At 34.4% G+C, this 6,209-nt stretch overlaps 4 non-coding genes across 4 annotated transcripts; 3 read left to right on the top strand and 1 right to left on the bottom strand.

Moving 5' to 3' along the window:
* The first annotated feature begins 1,229 nt into the window (after positions 1–1,229).
* Trnas-uga lies at positions 1,230–1,311 on the top strand. The gene has a single exon. It is a non-coding gene; the product is annotated as a tRNA-Ser (tRNA).
* Positions 1,312–4,304: 2,993 nt separating this feature from the next.
* On the top strand, positions 4,305–4,386 carry Trnas-aga. The gene has a single exon. It is a non-coding gene; the product is annotated as a tRNA-Ser (tRNA).
* Positions 4,387–5,713: 1,327 nt separating this feature from the next.
* Positions 5,714–5,795, top strand: Trnas-uga. Its single transcript has one exon. It is a non-coding gene; the product is annotated as a tRNA-Ser (tRNA).
* A 218-nt stretch (positions 5,796–6,013) lies between these two features.
* On the bottom strand, positions 6,014–6,095 carry Trnas-aga. The gene has a single exon. It is a non-coding gene; the product is annotated as a tRNA-Ser (tRNA).
* Positions 6,096–6,209: the final 114 nt, after the last annotated feature.

The following is a 6,209-nucleotide window of genomic DNA, read 5'->3' as shown; positions in this document are numbered from 1 at the left end:
TAGAAGCAGTAAACAACAAACTGAAGAGGATACGTGAAACAGTCACTGTTAAGTGAGGTATAATAATGTATATTTTCAGTGTTGTATTAGACAGTGTACGAGTAGTATTTTGTATCCTTAATTACTTCTGTTTGATCCAATTGGTCATCTCGTCTCACAAATACATCAACATATTCAACCAACATTCTGGTAGTGTATTGAATCAAACAATGATCTAGATGTGTCAGTAACCGGGTGCTTCCTTTCAGACACGACACGACTCCTAAGAAGTAACACTAGTGATACTTTTAGCTTCAGTTACCTAAACTTCCTCTGCCGTGCCAACGACCATTCAATCGGAAAGATGGACATCTAGCCGAATGTCCATGATTACAGAACAACCCAGGGAATAATCCTTCTTCAGTCAGATCACTCTCTGAACTAGTGTTTCCTGCTTTTTAGACAGGAAACAATTCATTTTATGCTTTGTCTCTATCTCACACAACACCAGGAAGTATTTCATGTATCACCATGTTACACAACACCAATGCATTACACCTCAACTAGTATACACAGGGGTACTGTGGATTTATCTGCAACAAACACTCATCCATTCCACTGTTCCTGAACATGGTTGTGATGGAATGACATTGTTTTCCCATGGAAATTTAGTTCACCTGTTGCACAGGCAAAACTGACTATTAGATTCAACAGTACATCCAGCTCTAGGACACCAATGCCATGTCGAAAGTCAGAAATTACTACCATCATTATATGGCTGAATCAACCTAGATATAGTTGGAGTCGTATTTTTCCAATCATGTTTAGTCTATAATGATTAATCAAAGTAATGTCAGTGTTAAAGATGTAGAGAGATGGCTTCACTTGGAGTGCCTGATGTATAATGAGATCAACCATTGTTCTGGCAGCTTGTATATCAACCAGAAACATTTTTATCTTCTCATCTAGCTACCAGGGAGCTGGGCTGACTACCAAACTTTTTGGTGCAAACTGTCTACTTATAACTTATGTAAGTTTATAGAAACCAAAAATAAATGAACTCCATATATAACTGAAAACCACTAGCTTCCCCATTCGTAAGTGAATTTCAAATACTTCAAGGAATCTCGTTTTATTAAGTTTTTTGTTCATTATAAAATTCCGCCAGAGTCCTAAAATCCAATAAAGGTTTTACAATAGACGATCAGAAATAAAATCAAAGTTATTATACATGTAGTTATTATTATATAGCAGTTGTGGCCGAGTGGTTAAGGCGATGGACTTGAAATCCATTGGGATATTCCCGCGTAGGTTCGAATCCTACCAACTGCGTTAGTTTATTTTATTTACTTTTCCTTACAAAAATATAATTGTTAAAAAGTGCTTTACTGCTTCTGCATAAGTGAATAAATACGATTGTTTTTAATACACAGAAAAAAATACAATAATAGCACGAAATATATTTCTAATGTATTTAAAGCAATTGTTATATCAACAAGGAGAGTAAAATGATAAAAATGCGAAGGATAAGTTTATATTAAACGTCAACATACTATGAAGGCATAAATGCGAGAAGGAAAGCAGATGTGTTTTTGTTTAGAAATGTTATTGTCTTACCAGTGCATATGATTTGCATATTAACAAATTATATAATATATTTCATGTTGATAAATATTTTGTTTACAAGGTAAAGTAAAAACACCAACATTTTATAACAAATATATGTGACCAGTATTCATGTAGTGGCCATAATATTTCTCAACATATTCCTGTGTAGCTACCGACTCTGTGAAGATTCTAGGTTCGCAACTGTAATTTTAAAGAAAAATTTACCAAACATGCTCACCTATTACGTCTTTTATGTTCCAGACGTCACAAGAGTAATTAATGTGCAAACAATAAAGGAATGATTTTTGAAACGCACAAATAATGCATATCGCAACTCAGCACGTGATGAATTTATTAATAACGGTACAAAACCACTCAAAATACAAAATAATAGAAGATGAGTACCTGACACTTCTTTACCTTGAAAGTAACATACTCTGAGACACTTAACTTTCCTTTCGCTATTATACCTCACTTAACAGTGCCTGTTTCACGTATCCTCATTTTAATTATAACAAATTATAGCAAGTTTATCCCATACGTTGTATAAGTATACTATGTAATTAGTTAAGTTACGTAATGATTTTTGTAATGCTTTTGTTTACTTAATGAATTATTCCAGATTTTTAACCATTAGAAGGATGTCAAAAACTTCATACTTGAGACATCTCCGACTGTGGAAACCCTTAATCCTGTTCAAACTCGTAATATTTTGGAATTAAAAAAGAAATCATACATGCATATTTTTTGATACATGCTCACAATACGAAAATAAAACAAACAGACTTAATTGTAAGATTTTCGTGCTTTTGAACTTCATTTACTATATCTGAAAAATCAAGACCACTTTCAATACTACATTTAAAGAATAACAATTCAGTCGTTTTTTGAGTCATTGTTGTGCGCAAATAATTTTTGGTATTTTTAATATAACATAAAAATAATTAATATAATAAAACAGAAAATACATAAAATATTCTATATATTTTATATGTGTATGTGTATGCTTGTGTGTGGCCGTTCATGTCTGTATGTGTGTGTGTGCACCTTGTATATATATTATATATGTGTTTGTGTTGTATTGTGTTCCTGCATGTCTTCCATGTATATCTTTGCGTATATGTCTATGGACCTATGTAAATGTGTGGATGAGTTTGGTGATTTGGGGATGAGTTGCCGCCTGCCAGCTTGTTCGTTACATACTGGGAGCTCCTGGAGCAATGTTGCCAATTATATTTAATAACTTGTAATAATCTATATTCTATTTCAGGCCATGCAGGTGTAATACACGTATAATAGAACAGTTAGAGCTATAGAAATAAAAATCAGTTTAGCCTAATTGTTTACAGTCCACAATATTAATATTAACAAAAAAACTTACACAAAGTTACACAATGGGCTACGTGTTTTCTGCCAACCACGAGTATCAAAACCCGGATTTTAGTGTTGTAAGTCCGCAGACATACCGTTATGCCACTGGAGGAGGGGTATTCGGTAAGTGCGAGGTGAAAGATACAAATACAGATACATTGTTGACAAATGGGACAAGAAATATATCGACTGATAAGAAAATAAAATGTGATAGAGAAATAACAGATGGTGAAACTGTGAGCGTATTGCCTTTGTTTCCGAGTTATAAAGTACCAAATATAGACTATTTTACTATTACATCTTATCGTTACTTTTATTCTTTGTATGATTTTGTAGTCCTTTTGAATTACATTTATAATAGACACGGTTTAATGAAAATATGCAACAAGGCAAAGGTATAGGAAGCAAATTATAAGTGGTGAAGGGGCCAAGGTTTATTTGACCGAGCGAAACGAGGGAATGTGAGCCAGAGGCGCATCCATTAGGACCGAGGCCTAGGGCTCGCCTGAAAACCCTGGAAGCTCTTGGGTTCTGGATTAAACTTTATACATTCTCATACTTTTCTTGAGAGTAGTTTTCCTAATTTTGATGTACTTTAACTGAGACAGATTGAAAAGTGGGAGAATCAGAGTCTCGGCCCCCTGCCCCGTACACCACTGCAACAAAGTATTAGAACTTCCATTCCGACATGAAACCAGTGGTAAATCCTTTACAATTTTGAATATCCATCATTCAATCATACTGCAATTATTAGCATGTCGACTACCTGACGTTATTACTACTCTCGTGTCACTTGTTAAAACAGGATTTATATCAGCGTTATTAATAGAGTCGTGTCACCTGCAGTTTGGGATGCGATGAAAGCACCTTTGTTGTTAACGTTCAGGAAATACTTGGAGAAGCAACAGTTTGATGTTTTTTATAGTTGAGTTTAGATGCAGTCACAACTAATGTTAAGTTAGTACACACGGGTAAACATCTATCTATTAGACGCACTTTTATGACAATTTTATACAAACTGTTCTTCATCTAATTTTCAGTGTTTTGTAATTCAAGAACTGTGGGATGGTTTTTTTTAATGTAGTTATTTACAGAACACTAACAGATAGTTAAACACGTCAATGGGCATTAATGCATACTGATAGAAAAAAAATTAGTGAAGGTTGATAACTATTATAATTTGAAACATTAGTTAGTATGATATATGTGTAAAATTAGCTACAGATATTTCCTTTACATCTTGTTTGTTGTTGCAGATCGAAATGACTGCATAAAATATTAGCTAAATGATAAATGACATGATGTTGGTATTAGTATAACCTTGATCATGATCCAAGTATCTTCCAGCAGTTGTGGCCGAGTGGTTAAGGCGATGGACTAGAAATCCATTGGGATATTCCCGCGTAGGTTCGAATCCTACCGACTGCGATACTTAATTTTACTTATTTGAATAATTATTTTGGCCAAAATACTCTTTGTTTTCTCCAAAAGAAGTTATCAAGAAATTTTGAATATAGGACCTAAAGAATAAAAATAATATACATAGTGACGAAATTTTTACATATGTAATAAAAAATTATTCTGTATAAACAGAAAATTGGATCACCACTAATCTTTTAATAATCAGAATCCTTGGAGTTCATATCTTTGCAAGAAACTAAATCTAAACGTCTCAATATAAATTATTAGTTATCCTTAATATGTCCTAAGAACACTTTCTCATATGATATTTCACTTAGTAAAGGATGGCTTTAGAAGTACTGATCGAAATTAGTTCATAAAATTGTCAGTGAAATAGTCGAATAAATACAATAGATCGAACAATTCGATTTTTCCGAATGTTTTAAAAAGTTAATATCTCGCAGTTGGTAGGATTCGAACCTAAAAAACAACAGCACATATTGACATTTCTCTAATGCATTTTGAACTATATTTTCGAATAAAACAAAACATAATGAAGGATGCCCGCATAATGTGCGATATTCACATTCATTATATTATATGGAGAGAAGGCAGCTAGTCATCACCACCCACCGCCAACTCTTGGGCTACTCTTTTACCAACGAATAGTGGGATTGACCATCACATTATAACGCCCCCACGGCTGAAAGGGCGAGCATGTTTGGTGTGACGGGGATTCGAACCCGCTACCCTCAGATTGTGAGTCGAGCACCCTAACCACCTGGCCGTGCCGGGCCCCTCATGTCGATTGGCGTGGGTTATGGCGACGTTTGTTTGTCCCTTTTGCGGGTTATAGGTATTGTAATTTGTATTATTTCATTTGGTATTATACAATGACCACTAATATTGAAGTGGTTCATATGATTCGTCATTCACCTGGTTTATGTTCTATTTATGGTCCGGTTCGAGAAACGATTGTTGATTTATTATTTCGGTGTTCGAGAGTTCAGAATGTATGGGGTTTAGTATTTGATGGAGAGTTCTCAATGAAGGGGAGAAAGCGTTTGTGGCTTTCTTATGGTTTTTGCCAGGATTGGGTTTGTGTTAGTTTGTTGCGTTTATTGAGTTATCTTGCTAAGTTTAAGTTCAGGGGTAGGGTTCATCCTGTTGCTTTATTATGGGGTAAGATATAAAATACTCCTACGGCAGTTGTGGCCGAGTGGTTAAGGCGATGGACTTGAAATCCATTGGGATATTCCCGCGTAAATAATATATATATATTAGTAATATTAGTAATATATATATTACCACGTTAAAATAGCATTTAAAAATTAAACTGCAAGGTATTTCTACGGCAGTCGTGGCCGAGTGGTTAAGGCGATGGACTTGAAATCCATTGGGATATTCCCGCGTAGGTTCGAATCCTACCGACTGCGAATCATTAAATTTTCAAAACCTTGGTTTAAATCGATTTGAAACGTTAGGAATTGATTTCACGTGACAGAGTGTTATATTTTTTATTATATGTAAGACTTTGGTCACTAAGTATATTGTTTTCATTCTTTAAGTCCTATATTTAAAAAATCTTAACAACTTCTTTTGGAGAAAACAGAGAGTATTTTGGCCCAAATTATCCATTCAAATAAGTAAATATCGCAGTCGGTAGGATTCGAACCTACGCGAGAATATCCCAATGGATTTCTAGTCCATCGCCTTAACCACTCGGCCACGACTGCTGGAAGATACTTTTTATATGAACTTTATTTCTTAACAGGAATTGAAGCAAAATTGGATCATGCTAAAGGTTATACTAATACCAACATCATGTCATTTATCATTTAGCTAAGAAT

This window comes from Limulus polyphemus, unplaced genomic scaffold, assembly GCF_000517525.1.
Source record: "Limulus polyphemus unplaced genomic scaffold, Limulus_polyphemus-2.1.2 Scaffold12974, whole genome shotgun sequence".
In the NCBI taxonomy this organism is placed as follows: domain Eukaryota; kingdom Metazoa; phylum Arthropoda; class Merostomata; order Xiphosura; family Limulidae; genus Limulus; species Limulus polyphemus.
The sequence above is the reverse complement of the archived record's forward strand: the minus strand, read 5'-3'. Positions and strand labels throughout refer to the sequence as shown.